Consider the following 25,275-nt stretch of genomic DNA (forward strand, 5'->3'; position numbering starts at 1 on the left):
ACCCACTCCCCACAACTGTACACCACTACCATAGCCCTAAGGGGTGAATGGGGGCACCTACATGTGGGTACAGTGGGTCTCACATTTACCACCACACAGTGGCGTACTAAGGGGGGGGCGGTGGGTGCGGTCCGCCCCGGGTGCACGCCGCTGGGGGGGTGCCGCGATCCTGTCCGCTAGGTTCGTTCTGTACTCCCTCTGACCCGGAACAGGTTACTTCCTGTTCCGGGGCAGAGGGAGCATGGAAACGAACAACGTGGACAGGTGCGTGGCACCCCCTCCACAGCGGCGTGCACCCGGGGGGTTCTTTCGCCGGGGGGTGTCCTTTCGCCGAGGGGGGGTCACGCTGCACCCGGGGGGGCGGGGTGCATCGGTGATCCGGCCCGGGTGTCAGCCCCCCTAGGAACGCCACTGCCACCACAAGTGTAACAGGTAGGGGGGATGGGCCTGGGTCCACCTGCCTGAAGTGCACTGCACCCACTAAAACTGCTCCAGGGACCTGCATACTGCTGTCATGGAGCTGGGTATGACATTTGAGGCTGGCATAGAGGCTGGCAAAAAATATTGAAAAAGTTTCATATTGCCACACGTCCATTTTTGGCAAAACATTTTAAAACGCCTTTTTTACGGGCTCGCTGAATAATGGATTGGCGCGCACCCAAAACCCACGCCTACAGTACCGCAAGCCATTTTTCAGTGCACCTTATTAAAAGGACCCCTAAAACAGAGAGAGGTCAGCCCTCTAACAGCTTTAAGGATAAACATGCAACACCTGCTGGCCAAACTAGAGAAATACTTCCGAATTAATTTAGGCAGTTTACAGGCTTAAAACACTGTTCTTCACCAAATCAGACTCATGTAATATTGCCCCTCTGTATTTTATGTGGCAGGTTCCCTGATGTAAGACAGATAGAGAGGGTAATACAGCATACACAAGAAATATACAAACAAAAAAGCAACACTGGGCCTTCAAGATTGAGACAACGGGAGTCCTTTATTGACAAATGACCCGTGTTTCGGCGTTAAACAACTCCTGCCTCAGGGGTCAGAATTAAGTTGTGACGTATGTAAAATATGTAAGTCCAAAGCTTTAGATTGTAAGTTGAATCTTATAAAATTGCTGAAAACAATCAGTCAAAGCAGCGTAGACGTGTTGCTTTTTTGTTTGTATGGTTCCCTGATGTGGAATACTCTATCTTTGAAAGTGTGTAACATCACTAATGCTGCTTTTTTGTTTTAGAAAATGGCTAACATTTCATTTATTTAAAAATGCATTAAAAATTGTCTATGTGGCCCAACTGTTTATTGAGGGCCCCTTTTACAAATTGGCAATAATCCTCAACCTGGGATTACTGCTTGCTAAGAAGGAAGTACCGCTGGGCTACCACAGCAGTCCGGCGGTAGTTCCCACCCCCAGCACGCTGGTGTGTACCTGGCAGTAATCAGGCAGTGCTGCGCACTTCCTTGTTACCGCCAGGTTAGCGCGGGAGACTTTACCACTACCTCCCCCCTGGAAATGGCCCACTTGCCGCATGGTCATTTCCAGAAAAAAAGAAAGACCTACCTTTTACCCGCTGTGGTAAAAGAGGGTCTCGGCGTATGTCAAAAACACACTTCAGCGCAGGCCCCCTTTTGTCACAGCTTGGTAAAAAGGCCCTAAATGTTTAGCAATCTTGCTGCTGTTACTTTTGTATTACATTATTACTGAATTGATGCTGTTTAATCACTGAACATTCTGTGTGCTGCACTTATGTTTACAGTTGAATATTCTGATGATAGCAACTGAAATGTAATCTTATTTTTTGACTTTATGTTTTACTTTGTTGTGTTGTATTTTTTATTTTTTAATCATCTGGTACGAATCTGGTACGAATTTTAATTGTGTATATGTATTCTGGAATCCACCTAGAATTGCAGATTGGGCTACAAATTTGTAAATATAAATAAATAAAATATAGGCTGTCTATTTTCCCCTATCAATGCTTTATCACTGGCTCACCTTCATTGCCCTACAGCTAAGCTTCCTTTCGGTTTGTCCCATTCTTTTCTTGAATTTCTTTGCTGATTGTGCAGCCACTACCTCCATTTGGAGTTTGTTTCGTGAACCCACCACTCATTTTGTAATGAAATACTTTATCTCTTTGCTTTCAATCATATATCATGAAGCCTTGTTCCAGAATCTTCTAACTATACCTACTTTACCTTGGGGAAATGAGGGTGAGCCTTTTCATCATTCTTTTGATTGCCTTGTAGAAAAACATTACGGGACAAAAGAGAACTACTACAACATGTGAAAAATTGAACAGTCTTAGAATGGCTGTAGGCTATGATCATTCCCAGTTCATTTTAATCTTGAATGGATTTTTGATAAAATATGAAACATAATATAGAAAATAAGATACAGTGAAACGTGTTCCTAATTTTAGAATATTCCCAACAATTCAGATTAACATGAACAAAATCTAAGTTGACGTGGGTTGGATTTGGTGTGCACATTTTATTTGTCCTGAGAGTGGAAGAGTAGCCTAGTGGTTAATGCATGGGGGGGGGGGGGGGGGGGGGGGGGGGGGGGAGGGGGAGGGGTCTTTTACTAAGCAGCAGTAAGCTCACCATGGGTTTACCACATGGCAATCTGGAACTGCTGCGGGCCCAACGTGGGCACCGGTGATAATTCCACCCTCAGCATGCAGCATTTCTAGTGCTAGCGAAAATATGTGAAAAATATTTCTGCAGGGGCTTACCTGGCGGTAATCAGGCAGCGCCATGAGCTGGCAAGTTACCGCTGGGTTAGTGTAGGAGCCCTTACTGCCACCTCAATGGGTGGCAGTAAGTGTTCCCCCAGCATTAACGGTAAGTGCAATCTTACCGCTTGGCCATTTCTTTTTTCGGCCTTTTTACCCGCTGAGGTAAATAGGCCCTCAGCACGCAGTAAAAATGGCCGCTGCTGCTAATGAAGGGCCCCTTTTACCTCGGTTTAGTAAAAGGGCCCCTGGGTTTGATATCCAGGGGAGCGTGGTTCAAATCCCATTGTGGCTCCTTGTGATCCTGGACAAGTCACTTAACCCGAAATTGTAGACTGTGAGTTTGCCAGGTCAGTTGCCTAGTATGCTTGAATTTAACTTACCTTGAATGACTATAGAAAAAGGTATGAGCAAAATCCAAATAAATGATATTTAATTGTATATTATACTTTTATTGGACAATATTAGCTATTTCACAGGAAAAACCTGATTGTTTAAAAAGGAAACAAGCAGTAAAGAAAAGAGAATGGAAAGAAAATCAAATGAATACTTATAAAAAGGCTGTATTTTGTTAGACATAGAAATCAATAGCAGAGGAACAAGATAAATGTCAAAAGGTTAGATTTTCTCAGTGTTTGGAGCAGCCATGAAAAAGTCAGGGGAAATGCATGGTGAAGGATAGTTGAACTAAATCTGTTTGATGTGAGTGGACTGCTATTACAGAGTATTAGAATCATACAGGTTACTATTGATGAGCTTAGCCTGAGCCCATGGACTTCAAAAGATGAAAGTATTTGCAAAGGGATGCACTGAACTGTCGAGATGTAATATAGACTCGGAAATGGAAGTATTTGGACATTTTGCACCAGGTGGAGCTCGGAGAATTTGGATACCGAAAAGCCAAACAGCAAACGGTGGTAAATGTTTAATTAGATGAGCAGGACTCATGGAAGAAATAGATCAGAGCAAAACTTTAAAACAGAGCAGGCAGATTTTGGGCAAAATATGCACATACATACATTCTCTTTGAAAACTGATGCAAAGAAGTGTGTGTTTTCATTTTGAGACTTGCTGTTGGTATAAAGTACTACTGGGCATTTACATGTGATTTTGCCTATATCTACTATTTATTAGGACTGTATTACTCTTTTTCTTTGTTGCATCGAACTTGTTGTATTCTTATATATTGCATATTTTAATTTCTCTTATTTTATAATGAAAAGTGTTTAGACAACTTGATTGAATGTGCAGAATACTAAGTTCTACAACGGAGCACCTCCATTGTGGTGTCCCAGTGCTGTGCAGTGGGAGCCCATTCTATAATAGCATCTGGGCACTAGGATTTCAGTATAGAAATCTAGTGTTGGCCGGTATGGGTGCACCTAACACTTACGTGCTTTCACGTGCACCAGCCATAGACCTGACGTAACTGCAGTTGTGTGAATGCAGCAGGGACGAGGGTGATTTACAGTATTCTGTGAGTTCCATGCATCAGTGGGAGCCCCACATATGTCTCTCCAATGATCCACCCACCTCTCTGCCCCCATTGCATTTATGCACTTTGGGACCGTTTTACTAAAGGGTTGACGTGCGGCAACAAGATTGTCGCGCATCAATCCGGAACTACCACTGGGCTACCGCAGGAGCTTAGCAGTAGTTCCTGCCCCTAGCATGGCCATTTCCAGCGCTACAAAAATATTTTCTATTTTTGTAGCGCCAGTGCTTACCCAGCAGTAATCGGACAGCACCGCACACTGCCCGGTTTCTGCCGGTTTAGCGCAGGAGCCCTTACCACCATCTCAATGGGTATCAGTAAATGCTCCCCAGCAAAATGGCCGTGCGGCAAGTGGTTCACTTACCACACGGCCATTTCTTTTTGAGAAAAAAGGAGCCTTTTACCCAGGGGCATAGCCAGACCTCACAGTGGGAAGGGGCCAGAGCCTGAGGTTGGGGGCACATTTTGAGTGCCGCCCTCCCTACCACCACGCCTCGCCTCCTCACCCCCCCAACTGCCTCACCTCATCTCCTTGCCGCTTCCCCTCACAAATACCTTTGCTGGCGGGGGGGCCCCCAACACCCACCAGCCGAAGTCTTCGCTGCCTGCCCCCTTCTCTTCTTTTTTCTTGCTCCTCCTGTGCAAGCTGACGCTGAGCTGGATGAAATTTGCGGGGGGCCCAGGCCCCCGTAGCTACACCCCTGCTTTTACCCACTGCAGTAAAAGGAGGCCTCAGTCTGTGTCAGAAACACAAGCTGACGCTAGCACAGGCCCCCTTTTACCGCAGCTTGTAGCATAGCACTTAGCCTGCTGGCACTTTCACAGGGCTGTGTATTTATTTTTTATTTATTTGTTACATTTGTATCCCACATTTTCCCACCTTTTTGCAGGCTCAATGTGGCTTACATTTTACCGTTAACGGCGTTAGCCGATTCCGGTCTGAACAAATACATGGTATGAATGATTACAAAGTGATATTGTGGTATGATAGGTAATTGGGGGGAACTTAAAGGGGGAGAGGAGAAGAAGAGTCAGGTAATGTCCATTACGGTCTTTGGTTGTATTGTATCACAAGTGTTCGGTATTTTATGTTGGGTCGGTGGGGTATGCTCTTCTGAACAGGTCTGTCTTTAGTGCTTTCCGGAAATTTAAGTGGTCGAGCGTAGTTTTTACTGCTTTTGGTAGTGCGTTCCATAGTTGTGCACTTAAGTAGGAAAAGCTGGATGCATAGGTGGATTTGTATTTGAGTCCTTTACTGCTTGGGTAGGAGGTTTAAGTATGATCGTGTAGATTTTGTGGTGTTTCTGGTTGGTAGATCGATGAGGTCTGTCATGTATCTTGGTGCCTCACCGTAAATAATTTTATGAACAGTTGTGCAGATTTTGAAAGTGATCCGTTCTTTGATTGGTAGCCAATGCAGTTTTCCTCGGAGTGGTTTGGCACTGTTAAAACGCGTTTTTCCAAATATAAGCCTGGCTGCTGTGTTTTGGGCGGTCTGAAGTTTATGATTTGATCCTTGCATCCCGCATAGATTCCATTGCAGTAGTCTGCATGACTTAGTACCATTGACTGTATCAGGTTACGAAATATCATGGTTTCAGGTGTTTGAGTTTCCACATTGAGAAAAACATTTCCTTTATGTTGGATTTCGCTTGGGTCTCTAGTGATAGGCTACGATCGATTGTTACTCCGAGAATTTTCAGTCTGTCTGAGATAGGGAGGGTGTGTCCTGGGCTGTTAATGTTTGTGGGTTTGTATGTATTGTATTGGGAAGAGATGATGAGACAGTGTGTTTTTTCTGTATTGAGTTTTAGTTGGAATGCATTTGCCCATGAGTTCATGATGTTTAGGCTGAGCTTGATTTCGTTGGAGATTTCTGCCAGATCATGTTTCTAGGGGATGTATAATGTAACGTCATCAGCGTAGATAAATGGGTTAAGGCCTTGGGTAGATACGGTCTTGGCTAGTGGAGTCATCATGAGATTGAAAAGGATCGGTGATAATGGTGATCCTTGGGGTACTCCACAGGCTGGTTTCCACAGTGACGATATGTTTGTTTTTGATTTCACTTGATATGTTCTTGTGGTTAGGAAACCCTTGATCCAATTGAGAGTGCCACCACTGATTCCGAAGTATTCTAGGAGTCTTAGCAGTATGTTATGGTTAACCATGCCGAACGCACTGTGTACATATTAAATATAATAATTGGTCAATCTGCGTCCCTGGATGGCTGGCTCACTGGGTTCGTAACCGTATACTAATGAGCTTACGTCAGCTCGCCTCCAGCGTTCCCTTCCCTCTGTGTCCTGCCCTTGTGGAAAGACGAAATGACATCAGAGGAGGGCGCGACACTGAGAGGGAAGGCAAGGGAAGGCTGGAGGCGATGCGAGCCGAACCGAGCCTGCCGCCACTGCAACCTCAGGTATGGAGGGGAGGGGGAGGGGAGGATTGCTGGACATGTATGAGATGGGATGGGAGGGCAGAGGAGGGGAGGGGAGAATCGCTGGACAGGGAGGGCAGGGGAGGGCAGGGCAGGGGAGAATCGCTGGACATGGAGGGGAGGGCAGGGGAGAGAGACGAGAAAACGCTTAGACGACAGCCTTCCTAAGCCCCGTTTCATTTGTTCCAAAACGGACTTTTTTGCTTGTACATGTATAAGTGCAAGTATTCTAAACATTTACATGCACAGATGTGGGTGCCTGCTTTATAAAACTGTCCTTCACTTGTCTGCATAAATGGCTTTGCAATGTATCTATACAATGATAAGATAGGAAACATAAGAACATAAGATTCCGCAAAATCCTCAGATCGTTCCTATTCAAACAAACCCTCACAAAGAACAACCATATCTCAAACAATTATTACTTGAACTAGTTATTATTCTATTTACCATTAACCTTCTCTTTGCTTCATGTACAATTTATCTTTCATAATAGAGTTTCTAAATGTTAAACATCCATAGCTTTCCCAGTATGTTTATGATACTGTATTGTAAAATTGGATTCTTACAACAAATTACTTTCTTATGCATTATTCTTAGTTATGTATCCAATACTATTTATTGTAAGCCTATTGAACTCAAACTTGTTTGGGATAATGTGGGATATAAATGTCACAAATAAATAAATAAATAAGAATAGCCATACTGGGTCAGACCAATGGTTCTTCTAGCCCAGTATCCTGCTTCCAACGGTCACAAGTACCTGGCAGAAACCCAATTAGTAGCTACTCAATAATGAAGTGCAGATTTTCCTGTGTGCGGGGCTTACTGTTAATATGGAAGAAATTTAGCCAAGATCAAGACGACAGCATCTGAGAGGAAGATGAAAGAAGCAGAAGACAGACATAGAGGGGCATAATCGAACGGGGTGCCCAAGTTTTCCTGAGGACATCCTCGCAGGATGTCCCGGCGAAGGGGCGGGGAAATCCGTATTATCGAAACAAGATGGGCGGCCATCTTTTATTTCGATAATACGGTCGGGGACGCCCAAATCTCAACATTTAGGTCGACCTTAGAGATGGTCGTCCTTAGAGATGGTCATCCCCGGTTTTCGGCGATAATGGAAACCGAGGAAGCCTATCTCAGAAATGACCAAATCCAAGCATTCATAGTGCACTGGTCCCCCTCACATGCCAGGACACCAACCGGGCACCCTAGGGGGCACTGCAGTGGACTTCATAAATTGCTCCCAGGTGCATAGCTCCCTTACCTTGTGTGCTGATCCCCCACCCCCCCCCCCCACACACACACAAAACCCACTCCCCACAACTGTACAACACTACCATAGCCCTAAGGGGTGAAGGGGGCACCTACATGTGTGTAAAGTGGGTTTCTGGTGGGTTTTGAAGGGCTCACATTTACCAACACAAGTGTAACAGGTAAGGGGGGATGGGCCTGGGTCCACCTGCCTGAAGTGCACTGCACCCACTAAAACTGCTCCAGGGACCTGCATACTGCTGTCAGGGAGCTGGGTATGACATTTGAGGTTGGCATAGAGGCTGTCAAAAATATTTTAAAAGTTTTTTTAGGGTGGGAGGGGGTTAATCACCACTGGGGGAGTAAGAGGAGGTTATCCCCGATTCCCTCCGGTGGTCATCTGGTCAGTTCAGGCACCTTTTTGAGGCTTGGTCGCAAGAAAAAATGGACCAAGTAAAGTCGGCCAAGTGCTCATCAGGGACACCCTTCTTTTTTCCATTATTGGCCGAGGACGCCCACGTGTTAAGCACGCCCCAGTCCAGCCTTCGCTATGCTTCTGACATGCCCCCAGGAACTTTGGTCATCCCCATGACGGAAAGCAGTTGAGGGCGCCCAAAATCGGCTTTCGGTTATGCCAATTTTGGCGACCCTTGGAGAAGGATGCCCATCTCCCGATTTGTGTCGAAAGATGGGCGCCCTTCTCTTTCGAAAATGAGCCCAAGAGCTTCTAAAATGATGAGTCATCCTATGAAAAAATGGCAGGGAGACAATCAAAAAAAATCAAGAAGATAAAGATTTTTAAAACCAGAGTTTTGCCTATATCAATAAATAGGAGACTTGAAACCAAATGAATGTTCATATAGGCAAAAGAAACCAAGTGTTAGATCAGAAAATTCCTTCCAAAGCGACCTGAAAAGAGCAACCAGAAAGAAGGAATGACGACTAAAGTGAAATGCACCAAAGAAGTAAAAGAGTGGGGAGGGGAGATCAAAAACATGGTCATCTACCATAGTAAAAGTTGTGAATGAATCTAGGAGCATCAGAATGGAGAATGAAACAATACAAGAATCTATAATTCCTTCTCCGCTTTGTAACCTTTGAGAACAGGTCTGTCTCAGGATTTCCCCCGCTCAAGCACTGTTATTTAAGGGGGACGTTATGAAGGTGTGGTAAAAGGCAATCTTTTACCACACCTTGATTTCCCATGACATTCAGCATCCTGCTGTATCTGAATTCCACAGGTTGCTAAATCCTGTGTTAAAGGAATAACACTGCTTGCAAGTCACATCACAAGCATTGCTATTCCCGCAGCCCAGGAGCATCAGGCAGCAAAGCCACGACCCAGTGCTCCTGAGTCAGCAGACCAGGGTCACGCAGTGGAAGTTCCCCCTGCCAGAGCCTTGTGCATCCCCCCCAAGATGCTAGCACCCACCCCCTAATCCCCAGCCCCCCCCAAGATAGCAGCACCCACTTCCTCACATGTGCAAGACCTCTAAAAGGATTACCTGTAACATCATTGGCGATCCAGGGGTCCTTGGGCAGGAGTGATGCCTAGTCGCTCCTGCCCAGTCCGGTGCCTTTCCTAAAGTGGCACCCCTGGTGGTATTCTTGAGCTACTACCTTATGTATGGGATGGGGGTTGGGTGCCAGTATCTTGGGGGCAGCTGGGTGGTTGCAACTTGGGGGAGACAGGGCTTCAGGCAGGGGAGTTTCAGCCAGAGAGCCCAGTGCTCTGATATTTTTAATGGCCCTAACGTGACTTCTGGTGTTTTACTGCAAGTCATGTTAGGTTATTTGCATAGTAATGAGAAGCTAAACATGCATTTACGTGTTTCCATCTCATTGCTATGTAACCCATGGCAACTTAAATATCACTGCAGGAAATTAAGTTGGGCAGCATTAAGGCTTATTAAGTGGTATTAAGAGTTGTACAATGCAATTTAAAGCCCTAACATGGTTTATAACTTCCCCCTTCATCTTTATTTGTCCCACCCCCCCCCCCCCCCCCCGTAAATTTCAGGACCTTAATGTCCATTATTAGATTTATGCTAATAAAATAGATTTTCTTTTTGTCACTTTGTTGCAGATGCTATTCTGAAACGTAACTATTGTCTGGAAATCATTGCAAATTGTATGGCTACAACTTAGTTGGCCTTGAGTCTTTCAAAATCTGGGATTATTGTTTTCAGTCATTCACTGTCATCTGATATTCCTTCTTATTTAATGTTTAAAGATAGTCAGCGTATGGTTTCCCAGCAGGTCTGCAGCCTGGGTTTTACTTCAGATCAATGCTAACAATGAAAGCCAAAGTTAAGGCTGTTGTTCAGGCCTCTCTCTATTGTCTAATGCTTTTAAACAGACAATAATGCACCTTGTGTTTTATATTTTCAAGGCCTGATTATTGCAATGTACTTTATGTGGTAATTTTGCAATCATACCTGAAGGCTTTACAGCTGATACAGAAAATGCTGCTGCTCACCTGTTGATAGGTACGCCACGACATCACCTCATTAGCTCCCCCTCCCCCCCCCCCCCCCCCCCCCCCCCCCCCCCCCCCCCCCCGGAACTTTGCATCGGTTGGCTATACAGTTTTGTACCACACTCAAACTTTTATGTCTTATGCATTACAGAATGATGCCCCACATTCTCTCTCCATCATTAACTAAACTACATTTTGCTGAAACTAGATCAAGCGCTTTCCTATCGCTGGTCCTTGTGAATGGATCAAATTTCCATGTGATCAGGCTTGGATCTGGCGCCTCTAGATTTAAGAAGCAAGTCACTCCTTTTCACACAGACCTTTGGCTTTATATTCACATTTCCTTTAATGACCTGCAGCAGCTAAAGCCAGCGGTGATAATATTGAGGTCTTTGACAGTTTCAGCTATTATTATTGGTAATGACATCTGCAGCTAGCAGGAGACTGTATGTCTCACTTGTATGATTCTTTTGGATATTCAGAGTTGTTTTTCTCATTGTTTATGGTATTTTTGCAAATATTTTGTATGTTTTTGAGTTGATAAGTACATAAGTACTTAAGTATTGCCACACTGGTACAGACCAAAAGTCCATCAAGCCCAGAATCCTGTTTCCAACAGTGGCTAATCCAGGTCACAAATACCTGGCAAGATCCCAAAAAAGTTCAATACATTTTATGCTGCTTATCCCAGAAATAAGCAGTGGATTTTCCCAAACTCATTAATAATGGTCTATGGACTGCTCCTTTTTTTTGTTCTCCCATTTTGTGTTGAACTCATGGTTTTCTTAGTTGTAAGTGGAATACAAATTATTAAATAAATAAATTCATAATAAATAAATAAGCAGAGATGGGTAGTAATGAAGTATAGTTACTTCATTACAATACTTAAGTACTAGTTACATTTTTTTTGACCATACTTTTTAATTGTAACTCATTACAAGTAAGCTGTATTTTCGTATTTAATAACAATTTTTGTTTTTTTTTTTTAAGTATTTCCCATACCTCTGCTTCTACCCCTCTACAGACTTTCCAAGTGATGTCAGACACAGCTTGTATCCAATTGGTCCCAAACTTCCGGTCCCAAAAATGGCTGAGCTAGGACCGGAGGTTCGGGCCCAATCATAAGCAAGCTAGCATCTGACATCAATTGGAAACCCTAGTCCCCGCCTAGTCCCCACCAGGGGTGTAGCCACGGGCGGGCCTGGTCCCCCTCACATGCCAGGACACCAACCGAGCACCCTAGGGGCCACTTGTAACAATTTTAAAAAAATTAAATACCTCCCAAGTCCATAGCTCCCATCCCTTGGGTGCTGAGCCCCTCAAATCCCCCCTAAAACCCACTGCCCACAACTCTACACCATTACTGTAGCCCTTATGGCTGAAGGGGGCACCTACATGTGGGTACAGTGGGTTTTGGGGGCGGTTTGGAGGGCTACCATTTACCACAACAAGTGTAACAGGTAGGGAGGGATGGGCCTGGGTCCACCTGCCTGAAGTGCACTGCACCCACTAACAACTGCTCTAGGGACCTGCATACTGCTGTGATGGAGCTGGGTATGACATTTGAGGCTGGCATACAGGCTGTGAAAAAAAATTTTTAAAGTTCTTTTTTTGGTGGGAGGGGGTTAGTGACCACTGGGGGAGTCAGGGGTGGTCATCCCTGATTCCCTCCGGTGGTCATCTGGGGCACTTTTTTGGGACTTGTTTGTGGAAAAAAAAGGGTCCAAGAAAATGACCCAGATTCACACTAAAAACGCCTTTCTTTTTTTGATTATCGGCCAAAGGCGCCCATCTCTCCTTGGCCGATAAACACGTCCCAGTCCCGCCTTCACCATGCCTCTGACACCCCCCCCCCCCCCCCCCCCCGTCAACTTTGCCCATTTTTGCAACAGATTGCAGTTGAAGACGCCCAAAATCGGCTTTCGATTATACCGATTTGGGTGCCTTTGCGAGATGGGCGCTCAACACTTTCGAAAATTAGGCTGCTAGTGCCCACCCATATTAGCTCTGGGCCCACCCAAAGTGTCAGGTCTGGCTATGCCACTGGTCTCTTCTTTGTTAATATATGTCAGCTTGTGTGCTTGACTGGACAGTTGATGACAAGGAGTGTCTGATGTTTTGTACCTTATCCTGAAAATATTTCACTAGCTGAGCCACTGAAGGCAAGTTTGATATTCTATTTTGTAATAAATCCTCTGGTGGTTGTAGATAATGAATTACTTTATAGAGGCTTAGAATCTATTTAGGTGCCTGCCTTACAGAGGTATTTATGAAAGTGTGATAATGTACATTAATATTAGCTCATTAATATGCCAATTTTACTGCAGGTTATTGTGCAAAGGTTAGTGATTGAGCCACTGTGAAATATAATGGAGCCATGACAATTAATATGCATGATAACCTACAGTAAACTAGTGTGACCTGTGCTATCATTACCACAAATTATTACATATTAGTAAATAGCTCTTTAGCCACCTAACATGCAACCTAATTTACTAAGGGACATGGTAATTCTACTGTACTGCCAGGTTACTATGGGAGCCTGGTGGTAACGCCAACTCCCACTGCATGACATTTCTGGCATCAAAAAACTATTTTAAATTTTGTAACATGGGGGCTTACCCGATGGTAATCGAGCAGCGCCAAGTGCTGCCTGGTTACCACTGGGTTAGCGCAGGAGCCTTTACCGCCTCCTAAAAAGGAGGTGGTAAGGGATCTCCACGGAAATGGCCGTGCGGCAAGTGTTACATGTACCACACCAGCATTTATATTTTTTATTGGTGGCAGTAAAAGGAGGCCTTGGGAAATATTTCCTCAAATTATTACTTTAAAAGTAGTGAAGCCTGTGAAAACTGGGATTACTTTAATCAGTGGGATTTGAATTAGAGACTTAGTATATGTATTGTTAAATAACTTCTGGTTTTTAAAAGAGAGAGAATGTAATCAGATGTATTATTTCTAACTAATATGGCACAATAAGTATGTTCTCAATGAAATGAATTGAATATACACCGTATTTGGTCTTGAAGAAGCCAACCAGATGATCAATGTGGAATAATGAATTAGACGAGTAATATCTGGGGATAATCAGATTAATACCACGTTTATTTTTCTGTTTACTGTTTAATTGATCTCCTTATCTTGTTTCACTCTCCCCATTTAGTGGTCTAAGGAAGAGAATAGAATTACCTGACTGAAATAATTCCTACATATTACTTTCTCTATATTTCTAGCAAGTTGTTTTATCGCTTGTAAAAATTTAAATGGTTATAAATAAAAAAAAAATTTTTAAAGGAGGCCTTGGCACATGGCAAACCTGTGCACCAATGCAACTGCAGGGGTCCTTTTTACTGCCACTTGTTAAAAGGACCCCTAAGACTTTTCCTTTTTCTGTGTCCATGATGAAAAAGCCTTGTAAATAAATCATTAAATTCCTGAATATAGATCCTCAGGATTATTTGTTTGTTTTTATTGTCAGCCACAAAATATTTTAATAACCAGCTTGTCAGAGATAGTAAAATAATTTTCTGCTGGAATCAACAAGCCTGAAGCACACTTTTGAAATCACAAATCTTCAAGTAAATAAGAGGTGACAAAGGACAATTACTAAATAAATTACTCAAAGCAGATTCAGAAGTGAAAAGTGAGACAACATAACAAATAACTCAGTGAGGCATTGCAAAGTCAAAGTAAGCACAAAATATACTCCAACTTACAGTACAGCTACTTACAAGCAAAAATAAGAGAAATATATGAAAGCACATAGATTAAATTTTCAAAAGGCGCAAATTTTACATCTTTCCACCACAAAGCCTCAGGGAAGATAGATCAAGTAATGATAATTCATTCCAAATTGCATGAATAAAGCCAGTTATTGCCAACTTCCAGAGCTCCAAACATTAATGCAAGAGAAAAACATCCTTCAGCTCAGATGCACAGAGAAAATGAGGCTTCAGACACCTGAGCTGCAAAAATTGTAAACATGCAAAGACAATTTAATAGCACTGTTTAATTTTACCATTGTTTATTTATTTATTTATTTTATTTATTATTATTATTATTATTATTATTATTATACAAACTATTCTTACAAGTCAAATACTTGAACAAGAAAAGCGGAAAAGTAAATTATATAAGCCAACATACTTCACAAAAGGAAAAAAAAGAGAATTATTATTCCTCTTTAGACCACCTATGGGGGGACATGTACATGAAAAAACTCAGGAGACAACCTTAAAGAAATAACTTCAAAAATGCTTAACATGCTATATCCCCACCCTAGCCATTACATAATTTCAACTATTGGATATTACCTGTGGTCACCCTTTTTAAATCTATAAAGGCACGTAATTGTTCTAGAAGAAAAAAATACATATTTAACCCAATATATTTAACTGCACATTTACATGGATAGTTGAGATAGAAAGATTCCCCTAAGTTTCCGTTCTTAGAGCCAAAAAAGCCTTCCTCCTTTCTTGTGTTTGTTTTGTAACATCAGGAAATATCCAAATTTTTTTACCATAGAACAAAGTTTGTAGATTTCGAAGGGATAAACGCTTCACCACTTCCAAGTCTTGCTCGAATACAATTGAGACCAATAAAGTCACTCTTTCAGAATCTTCAGACAATGATGCTTCTAATAATTCAGATATATTCAATAAATCTTTCTTACTTTCTTGATGAATCATTTCCAAGGGTTCCTCTGAGACTCTTTTATTTGGTATACTAGTCGTTAAGCCCGTAACAACGGGCTAGTTTTTTGTTTTCCTATGGCCTCCCCTCCCCCCCCCATCCACCAACCCTGCTCTCTCCCCTGCCCTCCCCCCAGCGTCTGTTTCCCTCAGTTCCGCCTCCTCCTTCCCTCCCTGCTCCCTCCTCCTCCGATTTCCACACCCATGTCCAAGCCCTCCTCCCTATTGGGCTGTACTGCTGGTGGAGGCGGGGCTTGGACTTCTACACTCTCAGCGTTCCGACTCTACTGTGCATTTGCAGGTGAGTCGGTCACTTGCTGTTTATATGTTTGATAATATATCCGGTTTATCGGAGGAATAGTTTCCGGGATAAATTTCAAAATTTCAAGCAAATATTTCTTGAATGTTTCCAAAGGGGTAACACCCGGGGATTTTGGAAAGTTCAAAAAGCAAAGATTTAATCTGCAGTTGTAATTCTCAATCTGCTCAACTTTTCGATGCAATATCATTTTGTCTTTTATCATTGTAGCTGAAAAGTCTTGTAACTTCTTAACATCATCTTTGATTATAATCACTTGAGTATTAAATTCTGTCTTAATGCCTTCTAAGGAATTAGATAGAATATCAACAGTACACACTAAAGCTGAAACTTCAGCCATAGATTTGGCCACTGTAGTATCCAATTGTTGGAGAGCTTCCCATATGCTCTCCAATGTTACCGTATCTGGCTTTTTTGTTGGTGCTACGTGCTCAGTTGAGACACAAACAGGCCTCAAACCTCTATCAGGACTCGCCTTCTCAATGCCTCGATCCAGAGGCCTACCCTCAATGCATTCCGATTTGGGAGACCTCTGTTGAGACAAGTGACCTTCTGGGAGAGGTGGTGGGTTGAGAGCCAGGGGAGAGAGAGTGACATCCAGCCCCAAGTCTCCAGGGTCTCATCTTCCTAGAGCAACAGCAGGGCTCCTCCCAGTGTTTTGGGTGGGGGTTCTCGTGGCGAACATTTCAATTCATTGCTGCTGTGGAGAGGAGGTTCTAGCCATTGAGGAACCAGCCTTAACCATCCCTTTGCATTTAGTATGAGGCATCAGGATTGAGGAAAAACTGTTAATTCAGAGCAACCAGTGAAAGAGCTCAGCCACGATCAGCAGCGTGCCACCATCTTGACACGCTCCCTTTTACCATTGTTTTAAAGTCATTTGTGTTTTCTGCTGTTTAACATTCATTGATATATTATTTTATAGAGTGTTCATTCATGAGTTTGCATTTGGTTCGTATGGACAACTGAAAATTTAAAGTGCACATAAATTACTTGTGTGCATTTACACCTACAAATTATCAGATATACAATCAATTGTATGAAATGTTAAGTTCTTGCATGCATACAATGTATACCTAAAAAAAAACAATAGGTCAAACTAATATTTAAAACTGTGCAAAAATAGAGAAACATTGCTTTAAATGAGCAAGAACCAAATTCATTTTCTATTCTATTCTATATACCGCCAGTTGTTCCTGGGAGGATTCACGGTGGTTTACAATAAAGAGGCCTCATCATATGAGGGAAGAGTTACTATAAAGAAGACATCATCATGTTGGGGAGGATTTCAGCAAGATATGAAGTGTTATAAGCGTGGGGTTATTTATTGTATAGGTGGGTCTTCGGTAGCTTCCTAAAGTTTGTGTATGTTGATTGTGTTTTCAAAGATAGAAGAAGGGCATTCCATTGAGGTTGCTCCTTGGAAAAGGAATGATCTTTCAAGTATGGATTTTAATCTAATGCTTTTTGTTGACAAGTAGTTCAGATTTGATTTAGAGTTCGGAAGTAACAGAGTTTATTGGTACAGTGAGAGAACTCCAGTGAGTCAACCAACCCCTCTGTGTTAGACCCATAGAGAGACTTGAATGTGATGCACATAACGTGGAAGGGCATAATCGAACGGCGCCAGCCAAATCGATGGCCAGCCATCTTCAGGGCTGGATCCACGAGGGGGCAGAGCCAAGCGTATTTTCGAAATACGCTTGGCGCCAGCCAAATTGCTCACCGGGTTTACAGCAGGATCGCCGGGTTTACATGAGATGGCTGGCTTCGTTTTCCAGCCATAATGGAAACTGGGCCCAGCCAACTCAAACCTGGCAAAATGCAAGGCATTTGGTTGTGGGAGGAGCCAGCATTTCTAGTGCACTGGCCCCCCTGACATGCCAGGTCACCAACCGGGCACCCTAGGGGGCACTTTACAAATTAAAAAAAACAAAAATAGCTTCCAGGTGCATAGCACCCTTACCTTGGGTGCTGAGCCCCCCAAATCCCCCCCAAAACCCACTCCGCACAACTCTACACCATTACCATAGTCCTACGTGTGGGTACAGTGGGTTTTGGGGGTTTGGAGGGCTCAACATTAACCACCACATGTGTAGCAGGTGGGGGGGATGGGCCTGGGTACACCTGCCTGAAGTGCACTGCACCCACTAAAAACTGCTTCAGGGACCTGCATACTGCTGTCAAGGAGCTGGGTATGACATGTAAGGCTGCGCTAAAAGCTGGCAAAAACATTTTTAGGTTTTTTTTTTTGGGTGGGAGGGGGTTGGTGACCACTGGGGGAGTAAGGGGAGGTGATCCCCGCTTCCCTCCGGTGGTCATCTGGTCAGTTGGGGCACTTTTTTCAGACTTGGTCCTAAAAATAAATGGACCAAGTCCGGCCGGCGAAATGCTCGTTCGAACCGGCCATTTTTTTTCATTATAAGGTGAAGCCGACCATCCCGTAACCATGCCCCCGCCCTGCCCCCCGTTCCGCCTCCGCTACCCTACCAACACGCCCCCTTGAAAGTTGGCCGGCGCACGATGAAAAAGCAGTTGGGGCAGGCCAAAATCGACTTTCGATAATACCAACTTGGCCAGGATCAGGAGATTGCCGGCGATCTCCCGATTTGTGTCAGAAGATCGTCGGCGATCCCTTTCGAAAATGAGCTGGATAGTAACATAGTAAATGTCGGCAGATACATCATTTTGTATTTTATTTGGTGTGTAATTGGCATCCCTTAGAATGGAGGAAGCACTGTCAAATCGACTCAGGCCGGAGATTAGTCTGGCAGCCATGTTTTTTAGTAGTTGTAGACGTGCTATCAGCTTTTGGCTAGTCTGAAAATATAGGGAGTTACAGTAATCTAGTTTTGGGAGTAGTATTGCTTGTGCAAGATTTCTAAAATCTTCCAACAGCAACAAGGATCTGATCACTCAGTGCTATCTGAGTCTAAGAAAGAATCTTTTACTTAGGGCTGTGACTTGTTTCTTGAATGTGATCTGGGAGTCTAAGATCACTCCCAGTACTCTGGAAGATTCCTCGAATTGTAGCCTTTCACCTGACATTAGGCTTATTTGACTGCTTGAGATATTTTCCCCGAGACAGAGTTGCTTGGTTTTATGTTTATTCAAACACGTATGGTGTTTGGTAGCCCAATTTTTAATAAAGAAGATGTATTTATTTATAGAGCTTGTTAGACTGTCAGAACACACTGACAGTGGACAGAGAAGGAAAATATCATCTGCATATAATAATAAGGTAATATCTCCCTCAGGAAGGAGATTGCCCAGGGTGCTGAGATAGATGTTGAATAATGTAGGAGACAGGGGGAGGATCCCTGGGGCACCCTATAGCCCAGGTTCCAGCTAGATGAGATAGTCAAGTGACCCTTGACTCTGTATGATCTTATTCTTAGGAAGTTCTCAAACCATATCAATACTGATCCTGACAGTCTTTCATGAGGTACTTTGTCAAACGCCTTCTGAAAATCCAGATACACAATATCAACCGGCTCACCTTTATCCACATGTCTGTTCACCCCTTCAAAGAAATGTAGTAGATTGGTGAGGCAAGATTTCCCTTCACTAGACTTTGTCTCATTAATCCATGCTTTTGAATATGCTCTGTAATTTTGTTCTTTATAATAGTCTCTACCATTTTGTCCGGCACTGACGTCAGACTCACCGGTCTATAATTTCCCGGATCTCCTCTGGAACCTTTTTTTAAAATCAGCGTTACATTAGCCACCCTCCAATCTTCTGTTACCACGCTTGATTTTCAGGATAAATTACATATTACTAACAATAGCTCCGCAAGTTCATTTTTCAGTTCTATCAGTACTCTGGGATGAATACCATCTGGTCCAGGAGATTTGCTACTCTTCAGTTTGTAGAACTGCCCCATTACATCCTCCAGGTTTGCAGAGAATTCATTAAGTTTCTCTGACTCATCAGCTTCGAATACCATTTCTGGCACTGGTATCCCACCCAAATCTTCCTCGGTGAAGACCGAAGCAAAGAATTCATTTAATCTCTCCGCTACGGCTTTGTCTTCCCTGATCGCCCCTTTTACTCCTTGGTCATCTAGCGGTCCAACCAATTCTTTTGCCTGCTTCCTGCTTTTAATATACCTAAAAAAAATTTACTATGTGTTTTTGCCTCCAACGCAATCTTTTTTTCAAAGTCCCTCATAGCCTTCTTTATCAGCGCTTTGCATTTGACTTGACATTCATTATGCTGTTTCTTATTATTTTCAGTCGGTTCCTTCTTCATTTTCTGAAGGATTTTCTTTTAGCTGTAATAGCTTCCTTCACCTCGCTTTTTAACCATGCCGGCCAGTCAAAAAAAAGATCAAAGTATCATGGTTGAGAGATCAAAAGCACATCATCTTGCTCTGCAGGTGCCATCTTGGATCTCCTAAATAATTTTTAGTAATAGGTTTCTAGCAGATGCTCTTGTGCATGAGTTATCCTGGAAGAGGCCTTTATCTACCAAGATGCCACAAGGGTCTCCTCTATCGCAAATACTTTCTAATATATAGTTTCCCCAGCTACGGAATTAGATCAGGGAATAGAGGTATATATTTATACTGATGGCATTCATTTTTTGTTGCCTTAGAGGGAGTCCTGTGAATTGTCATTAGAATCCCTTAACAGGATAGTGAAGATCATTGCTGATTAGATGTGGATAAATCCACTTAAACCAAATACAACAAAAGATGAGATTCTTTGGATTAGTTCAGTGGTTCCCAAACCTGGTCCTGGAGGCACCCCAGCCAGTCAGGTTTTCAGGAGATCCAAAATGAATATTCATGAGAGGGATTTGCATGCAGTGGAGGCAGTGCACGCAACTTTCTAGGCGTATTCTATATGGTGTATGTAAATTCTAATACGCACAGCCAAAAAGGGGGCATAGCCATGAGCGTGGAATAGGCAGGTTATGGACATTTTTAAAAACTATGTACACTATTATGGAATACACCCGATCTGCACCTAAGTTAGACGCAGGTATTTAGGCCTGGTTTTAGGTGGCCTAAATGGGTATACCTAACTTTTAGTCAGAAGAACAGTCGCTAAGCATATTCTATAAACTTTGCCTAACTTTAGGCATAGTTTATAGAATCACGCTAAGTGTGGGGGGGTTTTTTTGGAGCTTATTTTTAAGACACCATTTATAGAATTTGCCATTATGTATTTGTTTGATGCTATGCAGTTGGAAGTATTCTTGCAGAATAAGAAAGTTGTACACTAAGATTTTTTGGTTAACTGGCAGTATGGATTAGTTTGTAATAAGGGTTCTAGTAGATTTATATTTTATTTAGCTTAGATTACTGTTCTTAATTAATTCCTGCTGCTTCCCATAATATGGACTGGATACCTATTTACTTGCAATTGTTTTATGTTTCTGTAATATATTTTTTTAATTTTTCCTATGGTATATTCTTGTATTCTGTTTGTAATGCAAAGATATTTATAACCTCAATAAATAAAAATAAATAAATAAATTTAGGACTGCCATTCGTTTCCCTTGATTTATGAGCCTAATTCATGAGCCTTATTTTGAAAATCAGTGCTAAGCTCCTAACTTCTTTGTCCCATCCTAAATCCACTCCTGCTATCACCTACTTTTTAATTTGAGTTTAGTTCATTTTGAACATAAATTTAGGAACTCTATCCTTTTAAATTTTCAAAGAGACCAATAAGGAGCATAACTGTCAAAGTTAAAAGCACAAATCTTTTGAATATTGGGCCTATGGAAATTCTTCACATCCTGACCTGGGCATATGAAGTCCTCTCTTCATCTAACATCTGTCTTCACATATCCCAATGTCAACGTTCTTTCTACAACTTGTAGGGCTGGCTCAAAGGCAGTGTTCCCTCTAAACTGTGTAGGAGTCCTCCAGCCCTATTCCTGCAGTGTTTCATTAACATGCTTTCAATCACTAGGAACAGGCAGGTTCCCTGGAATCCTGCAGAGCGTGCCTGTCTCTTGATATTGAAACTGTGATACTTAAGCAGCACCCCCACTGGCAGGAACCTAGATGGTGAACTCCCACATAGTTTAGAGGGAACATTGGTCAAAGGGTTGTGTGCCCTGAGCCAACCTATATGCCTTTGCACCATCCTTGGGCCAGTCTTGCAGTATGAGCTACATAGATAAGAGTAAGTTTTCAACCTCCTTAAGTTAATGCTGGCACCAGTATTGCATATTAAGCACCAGCATCTGTACAGGTAGTGGTGCTGAATATATGAATAATGTGGTGAATATGCCAACACTATGAGAGTAAGTCTTTAAGGAGCTACCTAGTTATAGGCAGCAAGAAAATATATAAACATGGTATCCTAGACATTTGCACCTGAACAAGAAAGGATTCCCTATGGAAAGAAGTACTGTCCAATGACGTAGGGAAGGGACGTAGGATAACCAAAACAAGTAGGACTCCTGAGGTAAATAAGTAAAAGTCTTTATTTCCAAAGAACAGATTCAAGACATGGTCCCATGTTTCGACCACAAAATGCCTGCTTCAGGAGTCTGAGTATCTGTTTAACTTCACAACTTTATTTAACAGAAAAGATATAGCACAAAACTACTGCAATGATCGATGCATGTCGTCACAAAGAACACCAAAGTTCCGCTACAAATGTGCATTTGTAATGGAAGTTTGGTGCTGTTTGTGGCAACATGCAATAAAGACTTTTACTTATCTACCTCTGGAGTCCTACTTGTTTTGGTTGCCCTACGTCCCTTCCCTATTCTAGATATTTACACATGTAAGTAGCCTCTTATAAAATACTGACCAGTGGAAAAGCATACTCCGTGATTTGATGGTGCAAACTTTGCCAGTGGGCATGAGCATAGGCAACGTTTGGGTGGCATATGGGGGTGGAGCACATATATATGCATAAATTATAGGATACTATAATTTACGTGTGTTCTATCCAGTGTTTCCTGAAAGCTATGCAGGAGTCCTCCATCCACATTCCTGCTAGTCGGGGGTTGTGTTTCAATAACATGTTTTCAATCACTAAGGACAGGCAGATTCCCTGGAGACCTGTAGAGCTTGCCTGACTCTCGCTATTGAAATTGTGATACTGAAGCAGCGCTCCACTGGCAGGAATCTAGGTGGAAGACTCCTGCACAGCTTAGAGGGAACATTGGTTCTATCACACACCCAGGTGCTATAGGGCTGGTGCCACTTGTGCTAGTATTCTATAAAGAAAAGTAGATGCCTACTTTTCCTTATAAAATAGACCTCAAGTAGGTGCCATAGCCAGTATCTTTGATAGGCTCCCTTGTATAGAATTACCCCCTTAAATGTATGGTAAATGTGCATTTCTCTGCATTAACTGCATGGACAAATATTGTGAATGCTCCTCAATGATTAATGCAGAGGCTTTGCATTTACTACATTGCAACAGTAAACCTTTACCACACTTTAATAAAAAGGGTCCCTCCAGTGGCGTACCAAGGGGGGGGCGGTCCGCCCCGGGTGCACGCCTCTGGGGGGGGTGCCGCGTGCCTGTTGGCCGAGTCCACTCGTTCCCTCCCTGCTGCTCCCTCTGTGCGGAACAGGTTACTTCCTGTTCCGGGGCAGAGGGAGCAGCAGGAAGGGAACGAGCGGACTTGGCCAACAGACGCGCGGCACCCCCCCCCCCCAAGCAGGTAAAAATGCACCCGGGGGGGAGGGTGTAATTTTGCCGGTGGGGGCCGCGCTGCACCTGGGGGGGGGGGGTGCATCGGCGATCCGCCCCGGGTGTCAGGCAGCCTAGGAACGCCACTGGGTCCCTCATTCTTAATCTAGGAAATTTCACTGCAGGGATGGTTAATAAATTGGCACCTGTGGAAAGCAAAAACTTGGAGTGTAGCAGAGGTACTAGCAAATTAGTCAAATTTACAGACCCAAGGCCATTAAGTCCTCCATGAACCAAGGAACATTAACTTTGTATTTCAAATTACTATGTAAACCGCATTGAGCCTGCATTATGTGGGTACAAATGTAGTAATAATAATAATAATAATAACATTCTTTGAAATTATTCCCAATAGGTAGCCAATCTAACTGTAGGCACTTCAGCGAGATGTTCTCGCTCAAACTGTTATCTGCAATAAAACACCTAGTAGCATTCTACGCAGTCTGCATAGTCCTCACAGTGCAAGGAGAAAGACCATAAAGACTGCATTGCAATAGTCAAGGCCGTTTAATTCAAGGGCATGAACTACCATACAAAATTTTCAGTACCTAGGATATATATATCCTTGTTGGTTTCCTTAATGAGAAGACTGCAGGGATGTGCTTCAGAGAGGCAGTAATTCAGAAGAAAATGTCCTATTCCAGAAATAATGCTGAAGAGATGTAAGACAAACAATAGTGGTTTCAGATTTAATTGAAGTGTGAACCTGATAGGACTTTGTTCTGCCAGGCAGGCTCAGATCTGCTAACAATGAATAGAAGTGTATAGTAATAGCAAAAAAGATTCAGAGGTAAAATATTTTATTGCCAATTTCCTTCTACACAAGAATCTTAGTGACAGACTCAATAAAAAGATCAATATATTGCTGCACCATATCAACTGCTAAAATCTCGGCGTCAACTTTAAAAATAGAAATCAATATAAAGTGATGGGAGACCTTTTCCCCTAGCACGCACATTTCTCAGATTTATTTCAAACAGATAAGTCTTTTCAGTAATTGCAAGGTTTATTATTTATTTTTCCCTCATTTGTACCTTCTTGTGCCTCACTGACTATGGATTGATTGAACTCTTCTTATGTTATTTCCTTGTTTCCCAGAGAGGCTTATTATCTAAGTTTATCCTCCTATTGTTTAGTTCTTTCAAAATGGCACCTTATTAACTGGTTTAGTGTGGAATAAAATTTAATGGCGAGAAAGCTCCTTAAAGAAAAGTGCTTGAAAGATAACTAGGCTCTCTCAGTTTTAGTCTGTTCCACATGGATAATTTCCATTTCTTTCTCTTTCCAATTAAAATAAGAATTAGTTGCCTTGCATTTTCTAACTGAATGAAGAACGAGCAAGTCAATTCTCTGAAATCAACTGCATGCCATTTAAGACTTGTAATACAATTTGTTCTCTTAAGTATATAGTGGGTGCTATATTGTGAAATTGTATTTCTATGCAAAGTCAATAGCTCATCAGCAGATTCAGCTAATTAAAGATATTGCAATTAAATCACTCAAGTCAAGGCTTAATTACCTCTAATTGATGCCAATTTTAAGGTTTTAGGAATGGTCTAAAATACATGACTTTTATAGTACTATGCCATTTATCTTTAGATTGTTTTGCTTTGAATGGGAAATGTGTTTCTGAAGTTCAGGTTCCAATCTTCACTTTGGCAAAATCCTTCAGTGTGAGAGCCAGGATTGTTGCTGGACAAAGTAGCTCATGTGATGCAATAAGGTTTTTCTCTAATGATACGGCTGAAACAGGGTGCAGATCTGTTCTAATCATGCAAAACTTCTTATGACACACCCCTTATAACTCTGCATTCTCTCTCCCTCAGCATATCTTTCCCTACTGTCTCCCATTTCCTTACTCCCATCATGGCCTTTCGTTCACTTCCCCCTCAAATTATTTCTCCCATTATTCTTTCTCTATCTTTTCTCTTCCATATACAGTCTTCCCCTAATGCATCCATACCCAATCCCAGCCAGTATTAACCCTCACCACTCTTTCTCACCATTCTGTCTCTCCCAACCTGTTCCCACCTTCATCCCCTCCATCCCCCCTCTTCCTCCAGTTTGTTAATGCCTGTAACACAGCATTCTGTTCCCTGGGTGCAATCTCTGAATAAGTTTTCCCTTGATTTTTACTGTGACTGTTTGGCTAGCTCCCAAAGTGTCAATCTGCCTTAAAT

This window comes from Microcaecilia unicolor, chromosome 3 (assembly GCF_901765095.1).
Source record: "Microcaecilia unicolor chromosome 3, aMicUni1.1, whole genome shotgun sequence".
NCBI lineage: Eukaryota > Metazoa > Chordata > Amphibia > Gymnophiona > Siphonopidae > Microcaecilia > Microcaecilia unicolor.